The sequence below is a fragment of the Vombatus ursinus genome, unplaced genomic scaffold (genome assembly GCF_900497805.2).
Source record: "Vombatus ursinus unplaced genomic scaffold, bare-nosed wombat genome assembly UNPS02004457.1, whole genome shotgun sequence".
NCBI classification, from domain to species: domain Eukaryota; kingdom Metazoa; phylum Chordata; class Mammalia; order Diprotodontia; family Vombatidae; genus Vombatus; species Vombatus ursinus.
The window spans coordinates 1265480-1290434 of record NW_020944235.1 but is presented as its reverse complement, the minus strand read 5'-3'; the positions used below and the strand labels follow the sequence as shown (position 1 = coordinate 1290434).

Genomic DNA, 24955 nt, shown 5'->3' with positions numbered 1-24955 from the left:
CTTTTGTGGGTTCTGCCGCTTCAGAATTTGCTTTAAAGTATTCTTTTAACGTTACTTGGAGGAATTTGGGAGAGCTCAGGCAAATCCCTGCCTTTCTCTGCCATCTTGGCTCTGCCCACCTCATACTCAAAAAAAAAAAAAATGAAGCTATTTGCCGAGAGCTCCTTCTTCTTCTCTCCTCATCTCTCATCACTCAGATATCTACCTGCGCTATCTCCTTCATCCTTGCCTGTCATGAAGAGGTGTCCCTTCTCCTTATCAAGGCAAACCCCTCTTATACACCTTTTATCCTATTCTGTTTTCTCCAACAGATCCTCTCCTCTATCATCCCTGCTCTCTCATCATCAGTCTCTCTCTGGCTACTTCTCTGCTTCCTACAAACACGTCTCTGCCTCCCCCATCCTTAAAACAAGACAAAACAAACAAACAATAAAAACCCCTCCCTTGACCCCACCCTCCTGGCTAGGTATTGTCCTATTATTCTACTCACCCCTTCAGCTAAACTCCTTGAGAAAGATATTACAGTCACTACTTCCACTTCATCTCCTCTGACTAGATGCTAAAAAATGTCAGCATTTTGGCTTCAGATCTCATTCAATTTCAACTGTTCTCTTGCAAGTTACCTTAATCGCCAAGTCTAATGGCTAGTTCTCAATTCTCATCCTTCTTGGCTTCTCAGCAACCTTTCACACTGTCGATCACTCTCTTCTCCACGATCTTCTCTCTTTGTCCCAATCCTCCCACCTGTCTGACTACTTCCCAGTCTTCTTGGCCAGTTCGTCCTCCAGGTCATGCCCACTAACTTCAAGTGTCCCTCAAAGATCTCTCCTGAGCCCTGTGCCCTTCTCCCTTTCTTCTACCTTGTTTACTGATCTCATCAGCTCCCTAGGGTTCAGTTACCATCTCGATTCAGGTAATTCCCATATTTATATATCTAGCCCTAACCTCTCCTGAGTTGCAGTCTCAATTTACTAACTGCCTATTGGATCTCTCAAACCCAATATGCTTTAGAAGACTCATTAAAACACTCCTCAAAGTTATAAAAGGCTCTTTACCTCCTAACCCTCCTCTCTTCCAAGCCTCTCATTCCTGTCAAAGGTACCACCAATCTCCTAGTAATCCAGGCTCACAATCTCAGTGTCCTTTTTCTCCACTCTCTTTCCCTCATCCCACATATCCAATTTGCTGCCAAGTCTTGATATGTCAGCCTCCTGTTCATCCTATCCTTCTTTACATTCATTCAGTCTCCACTCTGATGCAACAAACAGCCTTTGCATTGGTGTCGCTCAGTGGTCTCCTACTCCAATCCAAACTCCACTCAGTCACCAGAGATTTTCTTAAAGGAATTCTGACCCTCTATGTCATCCCTCTATTCAATAAACTCCAGTGGCATTTAAAGTCCTTTAGAACATAGACTCTTCCTACTTTTTTTAGTGTTCTCAAATTTCACCCCTTTACCTATTCTACGATCCAGTCACACTTGTCCACTTGCAATTCTTTGAACATGACACTCTATCTCCCCTCTTTGCCTTTGCATTAACTGCCCCCACGCCAGGAATGCTCTGGCCCCTCATCTCAGTCTTTTGGTTTCTGACTTCTTTCAAGCTTCAGATCCAATTCCATCTTCTGCGGAGCTTTTGCTACCACCCCTACTGCTAGTGTCTTCCCTCTGAGAGTTGTAAAAAATGTGCATTGTACAAATCTCAGCTGTAGTTTTTGGATTTTGTCTCCACCAGAACAATGTGAGCTTGTTGAGGGCAAGGAGCATGTGTTTATCGTTCTTTGTACTGACGGTACCCAGCACAATGCCTGACACACAACAAGCGTTTAAGTAAAGCTTATTGACTGAATGATAGGGCAAATGCTAAAGCCTTGAGTTCTTCCATCTCTCTGAAAGGCTTGCAGTTGATAACTTCCAGTTCCTCTAAGTGGTGTGAATAGCCATGTCACTATGCCCAACACAATTCAACCCAAACCTCCCAAAGATGATGGGATTTGTTCTATTAGGGGATTTGAGGGGGGAGGCGTGAAGGAAAGATAATGGGTAAGAGCCTCCCGTGGGAGTTTTTTTTTTCCCATGCTAGGCAGCTGCGGGTGGGGTGTGGGAGGCTCAGAGTTCATGGAAAGAAATGAAGGCAAGCCAGCAGCTGGTAATTCCTGATAGCCCTAGGGAAGGGTTCTAGGAGGCCCAGGGCCCCCTTTCAGGAGGTGTAAAAGGAAGGCAAGGGGAAAGGGTGAACTGTTGGGAACCCTCAAAGTTGAAGGACGGAGTCATTCTTCCTGTTAACAATCAATAAGCTAGAAAAGTATAATATGACGTGGATATCAATTGTAATCATGCTATTAGACAGTTCTGCTCAATTGCTTTCAAACAATTTTTATTTTTTGAATGATGAAGTTAACAAATATTAAATAAAACCAACATTTCATTACATGAAACAAAAAAGAAAAAATATGTACCAAACTGCAAATACCTACCGCTTACAGCTTGCTTTTTACTTCTAAAATGTTACAATTTACCTTTTGGATCTGTTCTGATTGCTTATACCTCTGTTGTTTTTGTCATTTTAAAAAAAATACTCCATGACCTTCCTTTTTTGTTGTTGTTGTTTTTGGCATCACAATCTCTAGTCTCCCTCAGGCAACAGATTTTACATGGGGACATTCAGGTGTTTTGCTGGGAAGTGTCTTTTGTGCCCCCACACACAATTTCTCTGAAGAGAGAAACTGCACAGAAAGACATTAAAGTATGAATAGGATCGTTTCACAAAACAAAAATGAAACGCAGGTAAGAACCAGGGAGGCGAGATTGGCCCAACAACATGTACACGAGAGTGAGGGAGGTATGACAAAGACGTGAAATGAAACAGACTTGTATTACTACAGGACCTTGTTTGTACTATCAATGGCAGGGGAGGTACCATATTTGAACTCGAAGTTCCCTGTATCTGATGCACCATATGAAGAAATAGAAATAAAATCAAGCCTCAGAATACTACATTGTCTACCAGGAGATCACACAACATTAAAAGATGAGCGTACCCACAGAAAACAGAACATACCAAGTATATAAAGGAAGAATGGTAATGGACAGCCCACATACTCTAGTGTCAAGAGATTGAGAGAAAGGCCCCAAGTGGACTGGGTGAAACCCCTGAAGCAGTTATTTGGCAGGGCACGGACAACCCCGACAGGATGTTAAGGCATGGATGGATTGTGAGTGGTTATCAAGTGGAGACAGTGCCCCTATCAATGAGAAATACAAATAAGACTAAGGACAGTGCATATGACCCAGATTACAGTAGTTAGATATTAAGAGCAGTGAGTTAATGCCTATATATATCTTAGACGAGCCCTGAATGTTCACAAAAGTCTAGGCCTAGAGGTGAAAAGGAGGAAGGGTACAATGTATGTAGAAAACTGGGAAGTACATTAATTGATCTCAAGATACTTCGCCATAAAATGGTCCCTTTTCAACTCCAACGTTCTCTCTGAAGCTGAATGGTTGTACATTGTGGATATCCATGAACTACAAATGATTCAGATCACGGGTGGCTGAAAAGATCACGGAGAGAGCCATGGCATGGAGAAGAAGGCTACCGCACAGGACCAATGATGATCTGCCTACAGGAACTGATGGAAAAGGCATCATTAGAGATGTGTGACCAGAAAAGCCAGTGGGCTGGTCATGGCATCATGGCACGAGTGGAGGGGCTGACACACTGGCACCTACAAAATACTAAAAGACTGACAAGAAGTCATCAAGGGCCACGTGCACATACTTTTTGAAGAATATGGAGAAGAACTACACAGAACAGGTACACCTAGATGGGTTCTATGTCTTTTGTAGTGGTGAAGGGAATGAATACTCTCATTTTCACCGGAGCACGAAAATCACCTGTTCATAATCCTGGGAGAGTAGTAACTGTGTCTCTCTCACATTTGTTGCACACACATGAGGTGCCTTAGAAATGCTAGACTGTGTTAAAGGGTTTTTATAATACTGCCAAGCATGCATCACCAAGAAATGACTGTCAATTTTTGTGGGATTTCTTCAAAATGTGTCTGGATCGATCTGATTTTAACTTTCTCCAAGTGGGCATTAACAATGTCTATATGCATACACACACATGAAATCAAAACATTTTTACTGATTAAGAAATCATTTCTGAGTTCTGTAGCCTGTAACAACTTTTCTCTGCTGATGACTTTCCACACTGACACCTGATAAATTAGTGATAGGAGTGGAGGTTATACTCTCTGCTATTTTGGGAATCCGGAACTCATATCATGAATCATACTCAAGCGCTCCCTAATGAGAGATCAATAATGTTTGCAGAGAGAGAGAAACCCTAGAGTATTTCTATCAATAATGAGAGGTTAGGATAAAGTACAGTAGACAACAGTCTAATCATATTTCTATCTGAGGAGTTTTGCTTTGTTTTTCTTTTCCTAAATCATACTTTGAATATGATAAACGCACTGAGATAGAAATAACTAACAAATACTATAATTTATCATTCAGGTGCACATTGGAAATTAGATGTAGTTACTTACCATTGTTAAGGATCTCACTACCTTAATGATCCTACTTCTTCCTCATTTGTCTTTTCCCAGGAGATCTTTATCTGAAACCCAAATAAAAGTGCTGATACTTTCATTAAATCAATATATTGGTTTTTGTATTACAAAAAGGAGCATATTTTATTTTTTTAAAGTCCTTACAAATAGGCTGTCTTTCTATGTGGCAAATGCATGCCAACATTCAGGCATGTCATTTTGTCACCGTCTGCTGTTTCTGTGACCCTCGATGATAGGCAACTCGTGGTAGCAGAAGTCTTCGGAAATGGCAGGCAGGAAACCTCCATCCTAATACTTGCTCTGCCACCAATTGGCTCTAAGAACACTGGGCAAGGCACTTTTAACCTGTCTTGGATGCAACTTCTCATCTAAAAAAAATTGGTTATATTAGATCAGAGGTTCTGAACCCTGAAACTCTTTTGTGTCATAGGTCTTTTTGGTTGTCTGGAGAAACCAACAGACCTCTTCTCACAGTACAGTTTTCAAATAATTGAAGGAAATACTAAATACAGTTAGATATTAGTGAAAATAAGGATGCAACATTTTTTCATTCAAGTTCACAAAACCCCTGAAATCTGCCTGAGGACCCTGTGGACCTCAGGCTAAAATCACCTGCACTAAATGAGCACTACCATTATCTTCAGCTCTAATACTCACCATACAGGGTAAACTCTTGTTTTCTGTAGGTTTACTTATCTTACCACATGAGAAGACCAGAACTTCGCTTATTGATCAAAATAACAGAGACTAGAACCATTAGAGGAAATGTCTAGTAAGATCCAGCCTTTAGTTATTGGCTTTTAAATAAAACCCCCAAGGCCCATCCCACATGAGAACGAAGAGAGGAGGAAGAGTGTACAGATGGAGGCATTCCATGATCAAATGATAGCGCCTCAACATCCTTTTGATGAAGTCCATGCTACCAAACAAAACGAAACAAAAAAACCCACCAACTAAGTGAGATCTTTCCTGGCTAGTCTAAAAAACATTTCAGGAAACCTGCCTACATTTTATCACAGTCCTGGTGCAAAATGAACATTCTTGTGACAAGAATTTCTGTCCTTTGGTTAAAGGTGCTATTCATCGATAGAAAACCATGGGTGCTAACATAGGAAATCTCATTCCACTATTCCACTTAACAGCTCTCTAATTGTAATACTAATTGCCCAGTGCTCTATTTTAAGGTTACAAATGATGCAAAACTTGTGTAGTGGAAAAATACCCTAAAAGTAAACACCCACCAAAAATCTGAGCTTAGTATTGTTCGGTTACACTATTTATGAGAAATCTCAAAGTAGCACTGGGAACAACTGGTTTTTGCAGTCAAAAGGAGAGCAAAGCAGCCCTCTCCCAAATTTCCCATCGGTGACTGTTTACAAAGCTATTCTGCTGGGTTGTGTCTAAAATTGATAACAACTCAGTTTTCTTGGCTAATGCTAGTTCTCCACTTTTACCCATTTAAGTAGGAAGAAAAGGATTTAGAGTTTGCCGGAGTAGACATTTTGATAGTTTAATATTCTTTGGTTCTTTCTGTGATTTTTTTCCACAATGAAGTATATGAAGTAGGATATTATATTTAGAAGTCAAACGGAAAAGTGTTTAAATGTCAAATGGTCGGAGAGCTGGAAGGGAGAAGGAAGCCATTTAGACAACCCCTTCATTTTATTGATGAAAGAAGTGAATTGATTTACCTAAGGTCACACAGGTAGAAAACAATACATGTGAACTCAGGTCTTCCTACTGTGGCTCACTGGGGAATGGCCTTTCCCTCAGAAACTTTTCATTAATGACTCTTCAAATCACTTAAAAATCACAAACTCAAAACCCTTCATTCTTTAACAGAGGAGGCCCCAAAGAGGTCAAATGACTTCCTTAAGCTTATGGACTTACTAAACTACAGAGCTGGAATTTGAACCCAGGTCTTTCAACTTCAGCTCAAATCCCTGTTTCACTGCACCATGCTATATCCCTCAAAGGCTATGGCAGCAGAGTACAAACTATGTCCGATCCTATGTATCCAAAAAAGTTTTTGCTCATGGTCCTGGTAATGGACTGTGTATCCAGCTGCAGAATAGGCACATCATCAGAGAAAATGTAGCCTTTTCGGTATTAGGTTGTAATTTTTTTTTTGAGCTACGCAATGGGGTTAAGTGACTTGCCCAGGGTCACACAGCTAGTAAGTGTTATGTGTTGGAGGCTGCATTTGAACTCAGGTCCTCGTGAATCCAGGGCCAGTGCTCTGTAATTTTTTTTTTAAAGAAAGGCAGCATGATGTAGTGAATTCTTTACTCCAAAAGTATATAAAAGCTGGGCCCACAGGCCCATGACACTCCTAAGTGGGCCCAAACCACATTAAAAAGTAGTTGGGGAATACTTAAGAAAATAAAGAAAAATACAAAAAACCTAGATAATATGACATTCTAAATCAAAATCAATATGCAGCCCACAGAGATCTTTATGTTCCAACTAGAGGTGCCATTTCCATTTGAGTTTGACCCCACTCACCTGTAACTTGAGAGTTAGGTTTGCGTTTCCCTCCATTTCTATTTAGCATTTTTTTAAATTGTTAGTTCCTATTCCTCTTTCAAGTAAATACTTTGTTCCTGTGATTAGTATTAAATTACTCTGATGCAACCTTATCCCCCAGGCCTTTCCCTCCTTCCTTTCCCTTTCAGTTGTCAAATCTTCCCCAAGGTATTTAGGTTTTACCAAAATTAAAATTCAATAATTTATCTATTCTTTTCCCCTTTCTTTCTCTTCTAATTAGTTAGCTCAAAATTCCTCCCCTTCTCCTCCCTTCCAACTTATGTTATTTTCTTTTTTCTGCACTGTTTTCTAAGCTTTTGTTGCTTTGTTCCCTTCAATAATCATCTTCTCTTCCTATCGGTTCCGAAACTGAAATTTCCTTTTTAAGCTCTTTGGGTTCCTGATACAGTCAAAGTTTCTTAAGTCCCTGGCTTCAGCTCATTTTTCTAATTAATTTCTATGCTGATACCTTTTATAGAGCTTGATCCATTGCTCCTTTTTTTTGCTTATACTTCAATCTTAGAGCTATCAGTTTATTAAAAAAATCATGTGGATCGAATGCTCGATACTGCCCCATGGTAGAAATTACCCCATGTCCCAATTTGTCTGATCCACTTATGCTCCCTGGCGTCTCTACTGCCTGTGCCTTCTCTTTTCTGTGTTGATATTTCTCCCAACCCTTCTGGGTGCCAGATGCCACCAGAGTTTGCACGTCCAATGTCCTGGGCCAGGATGTTATTTATGGAGGCATAACAGCCTCTCATAATGCATTCACTCTCCCCAAATTAAACACATCATGAGGCCCTCAATTTCTATCACAGGCATATACTTCCGTGAGTGCTTCCAGTGGGGCCCCTTGCAGGGATGAGACCCCTTCTTTCATTTCCATTCTTCTACAGTTCTTCTTCTTATTGAGAGACTGAAGGAATCACCATCTTTCTCATATTTACTCATGGTCCTGATAAACATATACCACTCATTTTTCCCTATCCTCACTGCCCTCCTCCCACCCAATTTTGTCCCACAAAATATAAAGATTCACCTGTAGTGGGGTTTAGTCCGCAGGGCTCCAGTTCTGCTCCTCCACTGCCACTTCTATTTCTTTATATTTCTGCTTCTATCTTTATGTCCTCTTTGTTGTTGCTGCTACTTTACCCTATAGGTCAGTCTTTCTCTTTTTAATGAAATAAATTCTGAAGGTAGGCTAATTCATTTCAGTAATCAATATTCTACACTAGGTTTTGTTATATTTTGGAAGCGGGGCAGGAATACCTCAAATGTCTCTCTTTCGTCAACAGTCTGTCTTCTTTGTTGATGGTTACCGTCAGGTTTATAAGGCATAACATTTTTGACTACTGCTTGAGATTCTTTTTCAGAGAAAAAAAAAAAAACTATGGCATTGTCTTCTGTGGTTTCTAGTGGGTATGAATAAGTCCTTTGCCTAAAGTTCTTTTTCCTGGTTATATGTAGCAGTTCTAGTTAGTATTTGCACTATTCATTTTAAACACTATATACCTTGAGCTTGAAAACACGGATTTTGTTCTCTTGAAGTGACCTGAGAGGTCTTTTCATTGAAGTTTTATTTTCCGTGTTAAAAAGTTCTGGGCAGCTTTCTTACTTTATTTCCTACACTAAGGTGATCAGGTTTTGTGATTTTTCATGTTATTCTGAGAGTCTCTGATCTTTAAATTGGCTCTGTTCAAGGTCAGCGGTTTTAGTTTCTATAGAGATTGTATTATTTTAACTTGTTTTGCACTTAATACTTTTCTTCTATCAGTTTTTTCCCCTTAAGTATTTTTGTAAGCCAAATCTGTTTATGTCTCATGTCTTTGGAGAAGCTTTCTATAAATAATGACATTTTTTTTCTGTTAAGCAAATTTTTATATCGACAGCCACAAATTCTGCTACAGAATCATCTCTGTCATCTTCTCTTAAGGTCTTTTTGAACCATTCTGGAATTGGGTTCTATAAGCCTCTGATAGTTATTTTTTTTTAATCAGGCACTGTTTCATTTCTCTTTGATGGTTTACTACTCATTTGTTTCTATAATTTTAGGATGTTTTCTTCAAATTATTTATTTGGGCTCTAGGTTTTTAATGAGTTTTTTACCTCTTCACATCGTTAGTATTCGCGCCTTTTTAAAAAAAAAAATGTCCCCATCCGCTACATCCTTATCCCTCTCTCTTTAACGTTGTGTACAATGACAGGGCTGGACTGCAAAACTACGTTAACCTCATCCCAAGGTGGGGGATTCAGTGTTAGACAGTCTGCATCCTTACCCTTAGCAGCATCTGGGGCGGGGGCAAGACAGGTCTCTTTAAAAGAAAGAGGTTGGACTGTGTGACTTTTAGGTCTCTTTCAGGTCTTTTGAGGACACAGTCTCTCCTGTTACTAAAGCACAGCAATGTTATATAGTATTATTCTTAAAAATCCATTTGCTCATTTAGTGTGTGCATGTGTGTGTGTGCGTGTGTGTGTGTGCTTCAGATTTTATTGGCTCCCCAATGTAAAATAAAATAAAAAGGAGGCTATGCCAAGGGTCCACACTCATGCTCACAAGCCTGACATAGCTCATACTCCTCCAGGGGGAATACGATAACATACATAACTACATAACTAGAAAAAAATGGGTTTTGATTTCAGGTCTACAGCACTAAGATTTCTTTTGAAGGCAGGCAGGAAAAAAAAAATAAAGGATATACAGCGATGTTCATGAAAAAAAAGGACTAACACGCAGTCCCTTCATCCTCATACTGCCTGCCCTTCAATGTGTAGACGCTGTTGATCAATGGAGAGATTAGTCCTCAAGAGTAGGCAGCCACAGTGCCATGTTAGAACATGCACTGGCAATAGTCATGAATTTTGGATTGAATTGTAAGCAGGTTATGGGACCGTTATGTTTCCCATCCAACACAGCCACCTTAACTCCTGTTTCTGCATTCCAAACATGAACACTACCATCTTCAGAGCCAACCATAACAAACTGAGAATCTGGAGTGAAGGAAGCCTCCAATGTGAGACACTGGTTGTTCTCATACCCTGAAAATGTATGTGTCACCATTCCTTCAAAGGCATCAACCAGGTGGATGAAGTTGCCATTGGTATATAAGAGGATGAGTTTGCCATCCTTGCTGAATTTTAAGCCTGTCCACTCACAGGTCTTTTCAGTTTGCATTCTGAAGGTTGCAAATGGCCCCTTATCAAAAGAGCGAAGATCATAAAGTTTAATCATTTCAGAATTGAGTCCAGCTGCAAAAATTAACCCTTCTGGGTCAAAAGAACAAACTGGCTTTCCCTGGAGGCGCAGTAAGCCCTGGCAATTAGGAGATCGGAGATCCCAGAGTCGGATGGTCTTATCAAGAGACCCAGACATAAAGGTATTATCTACTGGTGACATAGACAAGGCTACCACACTCCTGGTGTGCCCATGGAAGTATCTAATGTATCTGTTTTCATTCAAGGCCAGGTATCTGATTGTGTGATCTATTTTGTTACAGCTGTATATCGCAGTGCTTGCTGACTGAGTGTATCTGATTATGTCGACGCCATATTTCTTACTGTACAGGAGTCTCTTTGGTTTGCCCTCCTGACAGTCGTACATGATGATGACATCGTCACTGCTGCTTGAGATGACCATCTCGCCATTGGGACTGAAGTCGAAACTGATGATTTTGTCTGTGTTCTCTTGGAACACCTTGACTATGCGGAAGCTCCGCATAGCCATGTCAGTCAGCTTCATGATTCTGCAGGCCTGGCTGGCTGAACCTAACAAGGAGGAGGCCAAGGAGAGGAGTTAGAGCAAAAAAGGTGACTAGGGAACTTGGTGGGTAAGCTGGAGAACGCGGACCAGGAGCAGTAGGAGGGGGGGGCACTGTGGCTAGTAAGCATGAGGGCCTAGGGAAGTGACAGAGTCAGCTTTTATTGACTTCCAAACGATTGCTAAATTCTTCTTGATTATCTAGAGTCAAGAAAGTAATTAAGAAAATATTAATAATACAGATTGAACTTAAAAGTGTGTCCTGCAAATGTTAATAACGAAGAGTCTTGAATACAATTTTAAGAAGCTAGTTGTAAAACACTTACTAGTACAAGGCTCTATGAGTTCAATGAAATAAATCAGGAGCTACGAGGCTGCTGCTGGCTAGAGGAGGAAAGGCAATAAAGGAGTCACATGACTGAGAGCAGCAGAAGGTCCTTAGGTGGAGGGGCATGAGACAGTTGTGAGGCAGGAAAGGATGAGTTGGGAGCAGCAGAAGGTCAGGAGAGGGAGTGGCATGAGACAGTTGTGAGGCAGAATAAGTTGGAAGCAATAGAAGGGCATAGGGCATCTGTGAGCCAGGAGCAACAGAAGGTCATGAGGGGGGAGGGGCATAAGCAATCTTGAGGCAGGAAAGGATGAGTAGGATGATCCAGCAGAAGTAAGGTGAGATGAGGTGAGGTGAAGTGAGGACAGAATGAGGAAGTGGGAAAGGAGATGGGGGAGGGAAAAGAAGAAGAAAGGGACAAGGGGAAGGCAAAGGAGGAAAGTGCTAGTAGAGGAGGGTCAGGTGAGAGTGAGGGGCTGGAGAGGATAGAGAGGAGCGAATGCGGGTAGAGGAAAGGCAAGGGGAATAAACATGTATTAAGGGCCTACTGCATGCCAGGCACTGTGCTAAGCACTTTCACAAACATTATGTCACTTGATCCCCACGACAATGCTATTATTTAGCCCCATTTTGCAGCATGGCTATTGAGTGTCTGAGAGGCCATATCTGAATTTAAAAGTTTGTCCCGACTCCGGACTCTGTGTGAACCATTAGCTGCTTTTAGGGGAAGGGATGAGGGGAAGCACTAGAGAGAACAGAGGACGGACAGAGGAAAAAGGGAAAGGTGTAGAAAGGAAGGGGAGAGAAAGGAGAAGGAAAAGGAGAAGGGAGGGGAGGAGTGAGGCTTGGCTCGGGGACAGGAACCCAAGGGGTTTGGGACGGTGGAGGGGGGCATGGCAAGCAGAAGTTAACCCAGGAGATAGGATTCACCCAATGGGACAAGGTAGCTGGGGGGAGGGGCGGACTTACCACACCTAACAAGGCCGCTAAGCAGAGATGGAGGGAGCGGGAGGGTCTTTGGATACGTGTAGAGCTCCTCTCTCCGGACCTCGCCTGGACTGCCCACCAGCTCTTTCCAGAAACCTCGGAGAAGTAGCTAACTCGCTACTTAGGAGACACACCAGCGCCTAGTGGTGGCTTGCGGAAAGGGAGAGAAAAGTACTTCCGTTGGGCGTCCCACACGATCCAATGAAGGTAAACTACATAATAGGGGGAGGGGCCTCCCACACGATCCAATGAAGGTAAACTACATAATAGGGGGCGGGGCCTCCCACACTATCCAATGAAGGTAAACTACATAATAGGGGGAGGGGCCTCCCACACTATCCAATGAAGGTAAACTACATAATAGGGGGAGGGGCCTCCCACACTATCCAATGAAGGTAAACTATGTAATAGGCGGAGGGGCCTCCCCATATTGCCCAATTCAGGGAAAGACTAGCTTAGGGGGGTGGGGCCTTCCTATAGGGCTATGGTGCATTGTGAGAAATGGTGGGAAAATATGAGTGCGAGAAAAGGGCCTGAGAGAAAGGGCGAGAAAGTATGTTTGTGAAGGAGAAGCCTGAGGGAAACGCCATTAAGGAGGCAGTGAGGGTTGATCAGGAAATTAGAAAACACATAAACCATACAGGCTGATGGGAAACCATCTGCTAATTCTAATTTATAACTTTTCCCCCTGTAGAGAAAATAGTTTGCTAAAGTTGTGACATCATAATTATTGCTAAAACACTGTTTTTTAAAGCTGTTATGCTTTTTCAAAATTTAAGTTAAAATCATAACTTCAATAAGCACAGGGAGTCAGTATATATAACTAACACTAGCATACAATCATAATCATGAAGTCTAAGGTCCATAAGGTAGAAGAACTGGCTTAATTAAGGGAGCTTACATAAAATCAAATCAGAAAATAGAGATCTAAGTAAGCCCATGAGATGGTCTAAGAGAAGTCACTAAGTAAGGAGGCAGGATGGTGCAATGTTAGGAGCAATGGGTTTTGCATCAAAGGACCTATGTCTGAATCTGTTTCTGATACTAATTATGCAACACCAGGTAAAGCATTTAACCTCCTTGGAAGCCCTCACTTTCATCTCATGTAAAAAGAAATGACTGGACTAGAATACCTATAAGATTCCATCTGGCCATAAATGCCATGATGCTCTCTTACATCCTTTCCAGTTGTTAAGAGGCTATGATTTCTATGAGCATACAAGAAAATGTAACTGCTAAGAAAGAGGAAGCAAATGACTTATTTTAAAGGGATATGGTATTAAGGGAAGGATTCCTGGGCAAGATGAGTTTTGAAATGCTCTTTGAAGAAGGCAGAGGAGGAAAGAGACTTGCTCTGTTTGGCCTAGAGTCAGGAAGACCTGAGTTCAAATATGACCTCACACACTTGCTAGCTGTGTGACTCTAGGTAAGTTATTTAATTCTGTTTGCCTCAGTTTTCCCATCAGTAAAATAACCTAGAAAGGAAATGACAAACCTCTCCTGTACCTTTGCCAAGAAAATCCCAAATGTGCTCACAAAGAGTCAGAAATGACTAAAATAACTGAACAACAACAGAGAAAGAAAGCTAGAAAAATGCCAGATAGCTTTAAAAACTACAAGCCTTAGATCATAATAGATTCAATAAGTTGAAGCTATTAAATATTTTAAAAGAAAAGCAGACTGCATATAACAGATATAGGCAATTTTATATACTACCTTCTTCTTAATTTTATCTATGGAAATGTATTTTGTTCAGTATTAAATTCATAATAGAAATAAATATTTACAAGAATTTAAACAAATTAATTTAATTAGAAAATCGCCTCAGACAACTATACCTTTAAAAGGAGAAAACATGATCATTGTAGTTCAACCACTTAGGAAGGTATGAACTGTAATGACTACCTGAAGGAAAGCCTGTTTTTTTTCACTACCCTTGCAAACAGTTTGATCTCTCTCTCTCCTTCTCTCTCTCTCTCTCTCTCTCTCTCTCTCTCTCTCTCTCTCTCTCTTCCCCCTTCCCTCCTTCCCTACCTCCCTCGTACTGAACAAGATAAATATTCGACACCCTGATGCTTCATCATCTCTTTGGTTCAACTTATACAGAAGAATGTACTATTAAGTTTTGCTCAACTTTGTATTTATTGTGTAAAGAAAGCAAAAGCTTAAGCAAAACACTTATTACGTGAGGATTATCATCTTAAGAGACAAATTCCTCCTCAGTTCTTTAGTAGTTCAAGGCTATTTCTCTGCCTCAGAGAGAAAGTATGAATGTTCTGGTCACATTCCATTTTCAATGGTAAAATGTGATCATACTTTATGAATGCTAAAGTTATTTACATTCAACTTTCCACACCCCCATGCCTGCAAACTCAGAATTAGCTTCTACTCTCCTATCTACCTGGGCCTCTCAACATCAAATCACTTACTGATTTTTGCAGTTTTTTCTCTACAACTTTTACTCCATCCATCCACTTCCCAACAATCATGCCAGTGTCCCCATAGTTAAGACTGTCATCACCTCCTACCTGGGCTTCTGCAACAGCCACCTAGTTTGAGTCGCTTCTCTCAATCATCAATTCTTGGCAAAATTCTGGAAAGTATTATGAAAAGGATGGATAGCAAACAACCGGAAAAAAGTAACAAAGAGAAGGGGATACATTGACTCAGCATTGTTTCATCAAGGTCACTTCATACCAGATTAATTTTACTTTTTTAGCAAGAGATACTACATTTTTAGAGATAATATGCTTTTTTAGCAACTAGAGTTGGAGCTCAGAGTAATGCTATGGGTATAGTTCACCTCAATTTTTAGAAAGCATTTGACAAAATTTCCTATGATATTTTTCCAGAAAAGATGGAGAGATAGAGGATAATTAGGTAGATAATTAGGTAGATTCAGAACCAGTTGAATGACTCTAATCAACGACTAGTCATTAATGGTCCAATGTGAGTTTGGAAGGAGTTCTGTAGTCACGTCCCCCAGGATCTGTGCTGGGCCTTATCTTGTCAAATATTTTTTATTGAATATTTTAATAAAGTATAGATTGGATGCCTCTAAAATTTGCAGATAGCAAGCGGGAAAGGATAATTAACATGTTGGATGCAAGAGTCAATATTCAAAAGATGCTGGCCAGTCAAAAGAGTACACTAAAACAATTAGCATGAATTTGAATAGGGATAAATGTAAAGTCACACACATGGGTTCAAGAAATTAATTTCACAAGCATAAGGTGGGCTACACCTGACTTTAAATCAGTTTCATGATTTTTCTGTCGTTCAGACATTTAATTTGTGCCTCTTTGTGACCTCATTTGAGGTTTTCTTAGCAAAAATACTGGAGTGCTTTGCCATTTCCTTCTCCAGCTCATTTTACAGATGAGGAAACTGAGGCAAACAGGGTGAAGTGACTAGCCCAGAGTTACACAGTTAGTGTCAAAGGCTACATTTGAACTCAGGAAGATGAGTCTTCCTGACTCCAAGTCCTACCCTTTATCCACTGTGCCACCTAGCTGCCCCTAACAAATATGTTCAGACATGTCCAACTCCTTGTGACCCTGTGGACCATGGCACACTGTTCAGGGGTTTTTCTTGGCAAAGATACTAGAGTGGTTTGTCATTTCCTCCTCTACTGGATTAAGGCAAACATACGTTAAGTGACTTGCTGGGGCTCACACAGCTAGTAAATATCTAGGCAGTATTTGAACTGAGATCTTCCTGACCCCAGACCCAGCTCTTTATCCACTGAGCCACCTTGCTGCTGCTTTTCTGAATGTGCACAAGCTTTCCCTTTGTACCATGTTGTAGAAGCCAAGATCACTGAGCTAAAGTTTTCAGATCCCACTCCTTTCCTTTAGTTTAAAAACGAGGACATTTGTTCTTCAGTTGGGTGGCACCTTTTCCATTCTCCAAGAGCTTGCAAAATACATAGACAGTAACTTTGGAATCACATCTGTCATTTCTTTCAGTATCCTGCCCTTTCTGATTTGAACTCACTGAGGGCAGCCACGGTTTTCTTTTTACCCTTTTACTTCTCTTGGCTTTCAAATTTGTGCTAAATATTCTTGCTTTATCCTTTTCAGTCACAAGATCATTTTCTTGGCCAGAGAAAAGAGAAGTGACATGAAGGAGGAGTAACTATTCTTTCTCTCCATCATTTGTTAACGTCTGCCCCAGTGAGTGGGCTTCAACCCTTTTTTGATACTATTTTTTGCCCCCAACATTAAGAGAAAAATTTGTTTCTGTTGTCCTTAAGATTTATTAGCTGCCCCAGTTTATTCCTTGATGGAGTTAAAAAGAAATTTCTCAAAGGTCTTTCTGATCCTGACTGATAAATATGTACACAAATCAGCTCCTTAAGGAAGATTCCTTATATAACTGGACACCTGGTAAGGACCCCAATGGCCATCTAGCTCAACTCACACCTGAACAAGAGTCTCTTCTGTAGAAACCCCAATGAGGGCTCATCCAGGCTTTACTTTAAGACCTTGAACCCACCGCATCTCAAGGCAGTTTTGGGATAGTTCTAATTGTTTCGAAGTTTTCTCTGACCTCATTTCTGATTATTATGTATCTCAGTTCAATATATAGCTGTATGTATTTATTGGAATGATATTTCCTTTCTAAATAAATTAATTCTAGGAGGAACAAACGTTATATTTACCAAAGTACAGAACCATTGAGAAGGAGAACAGTAATGAAATCTTACTCAATATTAATCTAGATTTCTGTGGTGAAATGGCCACACCTCTCCTGTCATTTTAAAAATGAAATTTCTTGGTAGGCAACATAGATGTTAAAAATAGACAGTCAATATTGTCACTCAGCTCAGAATCAGAATCAAGAAAAAACAATGTGCTCAGCAATGAAAGATTTTATAACTTCCCATTAATCCATCGACTTATTTAACTGTGTCTTCATTTTTTCCGTGTTTTCACTCTTGGTAAGATAGTTCAGTATATTAAAAACAATTCAGTGATTTCTGAGGTGATTTTCAATTTTTAAAAATTTAAAAACTAGCATGTCATATCAGCACAAAATGAAATATGGTTTTGAATAAGGGTAATGATAGCAACAATATTATGTAGTTTAAATGTGAAAAGTTGGGATGTGAAGGCTAACTGGACATGAAGACCAATATTTTGGCATCAGCAAAATGCCAACTGTGTAACAGATAGCTATTCCATAATGGGTACAGATCATTATGAAGTATCTTCTTCTAAAAGAAACCAAATATTTTTTTCACTTGAGCATTCCAGTTGATCTCTTATACTGGGGCCCACTTAAAACCCTTTTCTGGCCTCTTGAATGACTGATTCACCTCCATGTCAGCTTTACCATTACCTTCATCCCCACAGGAGTTATGCTAGGAATATCTTTCTTCTTCTTCTTCTTCCTCTTCTTCTTCTTCTTCTTCTTCTTCTTCTTCTTCTTCTTCTTCTTCTTCTTCTTCTTTTTTAGGCAATTGGGGTTAAGTGACTTGCCCAGGGTCACACAGCTAGTAAGTGTTAAGTGTTTGGTCTGAGGCTGGATTTGAACTCAGGTCCTCCCAACTTCAGGGCCAGTGCTCTATAATATCTTTCTCCTTAGAATCACATAATAACTGAATTTGAGAACTAGAAAGAACCTTATTTGCCACCTGGTTCAACCCACACATGAAAAGAATCCCCAGGAATCATGGCCAGTCTCTACCTGATGACTTTAAGGAGAGAGAACCAACCACCTCTCTATGTGGGGCATTCCATTTTGGTACAGCTCTAATTGTTTGTTTGTTTTTCTGATATCAAAGCCTAAACTATCCTCTTTTACAGTTTTCATCCAGTGCTACCAGTTCTCTTCTTAGATTAGGTTCGTCTCCACCACCACCCCCAACCCAATTCCCAACTTAGAAATACTCTTTTCCTAAGTACCTTGTCCACTACACACCTGATGAAGGATGTTTAGTTGACAGCCCTTCCAGTTGCTATCTTTAGTTTAATTACAATGCCATTTTATTATTTCTTGCTAATTCTCATAGATTATTTTAGACACCCATTATCTCTTTGAAAGCTCACAACCCAGAGAAGTGGGTGCTCCATGTATCATTTATCCCCATTTTATAGAGAGGAAAACTAAGGCTTAGGGATATAAAGTAACCTACCCAAAGTCACGCAATTGGGAAGTATTATAGACAAGGTTTCAGCCCAAGTCTTCCTGACTCCAAGTCTTACATTCTGTCCAGTACATCTCACATTGTCTCAAATAAATTACATTAGTCAATAAAAGATGTGAATTATTGTACTCTTATTTTTCTCCAGATGTAGTTTCTAGAGGAAAAAATGTTGACTGGGGGAGGAGAAAGGCCCTAAATTTGAGAATTAGAAGAACCATGTCAATATTCAGTGGATTTCCTCTTTCTTTTAGCATTCACTAAGGTCTTTGAGTACAGCCACATTTCCAGAGTTAAGTCAAGTCAACAAGGATTTATTAAGTACCTATTATGTGCTAGGCATTGCGCTAACTGCTGAGGATACAAAGAACGGCACAAACAATCCTTGCTCTCGAGGAACTCATAGTCTAATGGGGAAGGTACCAGGTAAACAACCATGTACAAATGGGACACATACAGCAGAAGTGGGCAGAGCTCCGAGGGAAGGCATAAAGGTCAAGGAGGAGGGGAAAAACTTTCTTATGAAAGCAGGTCTTTAGGGGAGACTTGAAGGAAACCACCTAAGACAGAGAAGATCAGTAGGGAGAGGGTTATAGGTATTGGGGGTGGACAGTGAAAAAGGCAAAGGATAACCAGTGAAAATGATCAGAAGCAGGTTTAGTCTATAATGTTTCCCACATATTCAATAGAAACTTTTCAGATGCTTGCTCCCCAGTTTCATAGGCATCAAAAAGCAAAATTGTGCACAATTCTGCTGCTGGGAGAATATGTAAAAACCAAATAATTTCCCTCCAAGTTTTCAGGCCTGTAATCTCTCTTAAGATCCCTTTTGAATTAAATGTGCATTTTAAAGTGTGATTCCTATGCTCCACCTCAATGGGACCATGAATGTGAGGCCAATACAGTCCAAGGCCTGGTATGTTCTACCAGGATGGAAAGACTCTTAGGCCAGGCTTGGTGAAAGACACTCATGAACCATGAGCCAACCTGGTTAACTATAGCCTACTACTCTGGAGAAGGAGAAACACAATCATCAGAAGGCTGGCCACTTCCTGAAAAACTGTTTATACACTAAAACGCATGAAACAGACACAAACACAACATGGCTTTCAGTATTGCTCATGCGGTTGCTTCTCTTCTACTTCTCTAGGGGTAAAATGGGTAAAAAGTTGTTACCAAGAATCAGATGATATTTATATCATCCAAAAGTTCACCCTTTTGGGGTGTAAAAGTCATCATCACGTATACTTCGGACAGGCAGAGAAGGTGGTATCATCATGTAGCCGGAATAATGTATAACATATGAGAAGGCTAAATGTTGCAGTCTCAGCTAGATAACATTAGGAGAAAAAAAAAACCGAAGGCTTCCCTCCCATTTGGCAGATACTCTGTGTGACATTTACAGAGTGATATAGCCAAAAGTCATACAGGATGATGACTTGTGGAGGGGATGTAATCTGTACCAGTGAAGGGAATAGCCACATCATTAATAAAGACCCATCTAAGTATCCAAACTGATGGAGAAAAGATCTCAAAGGTAAAAGCATTATTCATTCCATTTTGGAAAGATAAACTCATACATCTGTATCCATCTCCTTAAGGTACTGATCAATGAAAACAAAATCTGAGCTGTAAAGACAAGATAATAGCTCCTTTCTACCACCAACTTTCATTATTTTAAATCCAGGACATTTCCTAGTATATTACTGGGAAAAGTGCTTAGCAGAAATCTTATCTCTAGCTTTGTGCTAAGATTGTAAATTTCTAAAGTTGCTAGTTGCCTTTTTATTTCTAGAAAAAGTGCTCAACAGATGAATAACATCATTTTGGAAAACAAATTGAATGTTCATTTCGTGTCCCAAATTTCAAACTTTCAATCTTTGGAGGCGAGGTGTTAAACATAATACCACTCCTACTTGGTAACATATTCAGTAAAAATACTAATTAGTTGTAGCACTCTTCATTCTTAAATTTCATGCTTTTGCAAAATACACCTATTTTGGTCTTTTGAAACGTATCGATGGATAATGGATATTGGATATACCATATCAATGGATAATGGAAACATATCAATGGATAATCTCCACTATGGTACCTATCCAAATAAGAAGCCAACAGAATTTTCCATTCTGTCTTTCAAGCCATCACCAGTATGATCCTGGCTTTGAAGTGGAGAAAGTCAGTTATAGGAATTCATTTGCTTATAAATCTGTTGAACTAGGATGTCTAAACCTAATAGGAAAATTTGTAACTAAATACATGTCAATTTTTACGTACATTTCTGCTTGCCTATTTTAAGGCTGAAAAAATAGTCCATAGAATATTAATTTATTTATATATTATCATTTATCAATATCTATGTACCAAAAAGGAAAAAAAATACAAATATCTCTTTGAAAACAATAAACTCAACTCTACTATGACATTTATTAGGCTTATATAAGAGTCAATTTATAGTCACTATTATGCTAATGATATATTTTTTACAAACCTGTTTCCAAGGGGCAACCCAATTAGCCAATTATCCTTCAAAATTTAGGTTGTATATTCAACATCCAAGTTAATTATCAGCGAAAGAGTGAACAGGAGTGTCAGCAGGAAACAAAGAAATGATGTGTTAGTCCCTTCAAGGCCTAGGTCTATAATTTTTTAATCACTCTCATACACATTTCTTCAATTATTCCTGCACAAAGATTTATTAATCCCCAAATGCATTTCAATGCTTTTTATATACTAGGGCTTTGTATTTTTACTATTAACTTTAGACAAACTGGGAATTTATTTCTACCTACGAGAGCACACAATGAATAATGAAGTCATTGCCCCCACAAGCACTAGCTTGCTGATAAATGATGAGGAAGTAGGCCCAAATCACCTTGAGTGGAAGTGTTGAGCTCCACAGAAATAAAGAACCAATGTATTATGGCATATCTAATGATCCCTGGTCCTAGGGTATAGCTCCTCAGAGCTTTACAAAAGGTATTTAAAAACCCAACGTATTTCACGGTAAACTATAATAATTACAAAAAGTATATCAGCTCAAAAAGACATTTCATAAAGTCTCCAAATATGTATTAAGAGAATGTTAACAATATTTATATGCTTTGGGTCAATAAATCCACATTTACAATGCCCCTCAATTAAATATACGATGTATTTTTTATTTAATGTGGATCAAAATTCGGTTGGCACAGAATGAATAAAATAAGGGCAATGTACTTTCACAGTTACTCTTCCAGGCTATATTGGTAGTAACTTAATATTCATGGATATTCACATTTATACTCTAGTCACATATTTGATTGAACAAGGCAAATGTCTCCAAGTCAACTGAAGCTTCATCCTTAGGTTGCAGTCAAAGTGGTGAAGAACAGGATGAAAAATGAGATAGGGATGGATAAAAGACGTTATCACTGATTCACTGTTGACCCAGAAGGATATACTGAGTAGTATCGCATCAGGATCTGGCTATTACTACAGTTATCGCTGTTACTATTATTGTAACTATTACTATTATTTAATAGTCTGATGACATCCTGGATTTGGGCACTGAAAATTCGCCAGGGAGAAGGAAGTTTGGGCTTCTAGACCCCATTTAACAATCAACCTCAATGCTTCAATGTCATGGAATACATCCATACATGAATGCAGCCAAGTCACTTAAACTTCCTAGCTTTCGGTTTTCTCCTATATATACTGGGGCTAAATTTGAGGACCTTTGAGGCCTTTTCAATCTATGAAAACCTATGATTCCATGAGTGTACATATGAAAATTACCTTTTCTAGATTTAATAGTAAACAATTCGATCTAAGCTACCAAGTATGTTTTAAGTCGCTAGTGAGTACAAGATATACAAGTAGTGGGGTAGAGAGGATAGTTAGGAAGATCTGGTTCATACCCCACCTTTGACACTGATTAGCTATGTGACCTTAGGTGAGTCATTTAATTTCTACATGCCCCAAGCAACTCAAATAAGACACGTCTACTGAGTCAGAGCTGAGTAGGATATGTGGTTTGTGTTGTGGGGAGGGAAGTCCCACACTGAAAGCTTTCTAAACTAAAGAAATCACAGATCCTTAAGGAAAAAAAAACGTGCAAGGGTATATTACTAGGCACTGAGGATCCAAAGACATAAATTAAAGAGGTCTGACTCTCAAGATCTAGTTCAAGAATATTCTAGTTAGGGATACACCATGTACACATATAAGTAACTATAAGATAATTTGATGACAGAGAAATCAATAACAATTGGAGGGGCTGGGAAAGGCTTTCCATAGGAGGTGTCGATTGAGCTAAGTCATGAAGAAAGCTAGGGATTCTAATAAGAAGAAGTGAGGAGGAAGCACTTTTCAGGCCTGAGAGACAGTCTGTGGCAAAGGTACTGAAGTGGGAGAGGAGTGCTAAGTTTGACCAAAAACAAGTAATTGGAATAATATAACTAGCAACCAGTAATTAGTATCATGCTATGTTGTTAGCCACATTAGAATGAGACTGTATATTCCTTAAGAACAGAAACTGTATTTTCTCTAGTCTATAACTTCTATATCCTAATGTCTCATGCATTAAATACACATGCACATTCCATATCCAGATTGCATATACCCTCGTTGGCTATTCATTGACTATACACACTCTCTCAATAGCTATAAATCAAAGGAACTGGGATCTACAGCCTGAAAAGCAAAGATTTAGAAGCACATGAGAGTTGTCTTCAAGTATTTAAAAAGCTGGCACTCAGCAGAGCAACTGGACTTATTCTGTGCAGTCTCAGAAGGAAGAACCAGGAGCCATTTGGAGAAGTTCGAGAATGAGAGCTTTAGGTTCACTACCGCTTCCTAACAAATATGGCTGATCCAGAGTGGGCTACCGGGGGAGGACACAGATGATCAGCAACCTCAGCTAAAGGTCTGTAACGGTCTGCCAGCACAGATTGGTTGGGATAGAGGGCTATTCTTATCCAGTTCAAGGACCACTAGATGGCCTCTGAAGTCCCTCCCAACTTAAAGATTCTGTGATTCACCGATTAGAAAGAGTAAAACCAAAGCAGGAATGGGTCGGCAACATGATAAAGTGGGAAACTTTGAGGAAAATTCATCACCGTGTCATCAATCAGGTGATAAGCATCCCTGAAGCTGGCTTATGAGGACTTCATCAAGTATAATGACAACAATGTCACATTTCTCTAATGCTTGAAGGTTCCCAATCTACCTTCCTCCAAGTGACCCTTTGAGGTAGGTAGGTCACAGGTTATTTTCCCCATTTTACTTATGAGGAAATAGAGGTTCAGGCTTCCCTAGCATCAGAGCTGAGTCTCGTGTCCAGGGCTTTGGATTACTGGACCACTTCAATACATTGCTTCTTAGGATGTTATGTAAACTGAAAGAAATTCAGGAGATTTACAGATGATCCAGAGAAAGAGACAAGGGGACAACGGACAATTTTGGAGTCCCCATTCTGTGCTATTATTTAAAGAGTGAATCTAAACCTAGGCATTTGCAGGGTTCTGATGTACCAAGTCCCAGGTATAATCTCTATTCTCTTCACTTCTCTTATCAGTGACTCACTTTCCTTAAACCAAAATAAAGTTGATCTCAGCAGCTATCCATCTCAGGGCTCCCATGACAACCAAAAGACTTTGTGGAAGAAAAAAGTTACACTGGGCCAGAAAAGGGAAATGTCCAAGATTTCTGAACCGAGTCTAAAAGACTGCTCCTCCTTGGTCTAATTACTCTGATATTTTCCCCCTCAGAAATATGTTTTTCCAAATCACAGTGAAGGAAAATCAGTAGTCGCCTCCAACTTGAAGCTACATTCTAGGCAGAGAAAAAAGAGAGTTTTTCCATTCCCTCATGCACCCTCACCTATACTACAAGGTCACAGTCTCCTACTTCTTACATGGGAGATTAAAAGTTTCAGAGTGCTTATTTTCCAAAATTTCTGCTCTGCTCTAACTGAAGCTTTTTGGTTTTTTTTTCAGCCTTTTTTTTTAAAAAAAGACTTTCATTTTATCATTTAGTTTATTTAGAACGATCAGAACAAAAGCTATGGGGGAACATTATCACCAATTTTATGAAAAGTTCCTTATTATATCGAAAATGATGGCTGGGATCCATATGGGCCAAAATACAATGAAGAGAACTGGACTTTGTGCAGCAACTTCACAGATTGTAGGCATCCATCAGAAGGGACTTCCGAACAACAAAGGCAAGGAAGCACTAGAAAGGTTGCCTGTGGGCCAATACAAGCTTGAGCAGAAGGCCAGGTCTGTGAGTGACAGGTTATAGACAGAGAGCTTTGGCCAAAGTACCTTTACCAGCTGACAATGAGGTGGGGGATGGCAGCAACCTTTGACCTGAGGAAGTACTTGAAGGCAAGGGAGGGAAAAGCATCATCAGGCCTGCTGAAGTCTCCAGGCTAGGATTCAGATTAGAGGAAGGGAAGAGAGGCTGGGGAGCGACTTGCAGCTATTACTTACACTGTTATGGACAAATCAATTAGACTCGATGAACGTTTATTAAGCGCCTACTTATGGCCAGGTGCTAGGGCTGGGATGAAGCAGCTAGGTGTCCCTAGATGGTGCAGTGGATAGGGCACTGGGCCTGAAGTCAAGAGGACTCGAGATCAAAT

General features: G+C 39.9%; 1 pseudogene; it reads right to left on the bottom strand.

The window, feature by feature from the left end:
- Positions 1 to 9904: 9904 nt before the first annotated feature.
- Positions 9905 to 10846, bottom strand: LOC114024012 (annotated as a pseudogene).
- Between the last annotated feature and the right edge of the window lie 14109 nt (positions 10847 to 24955).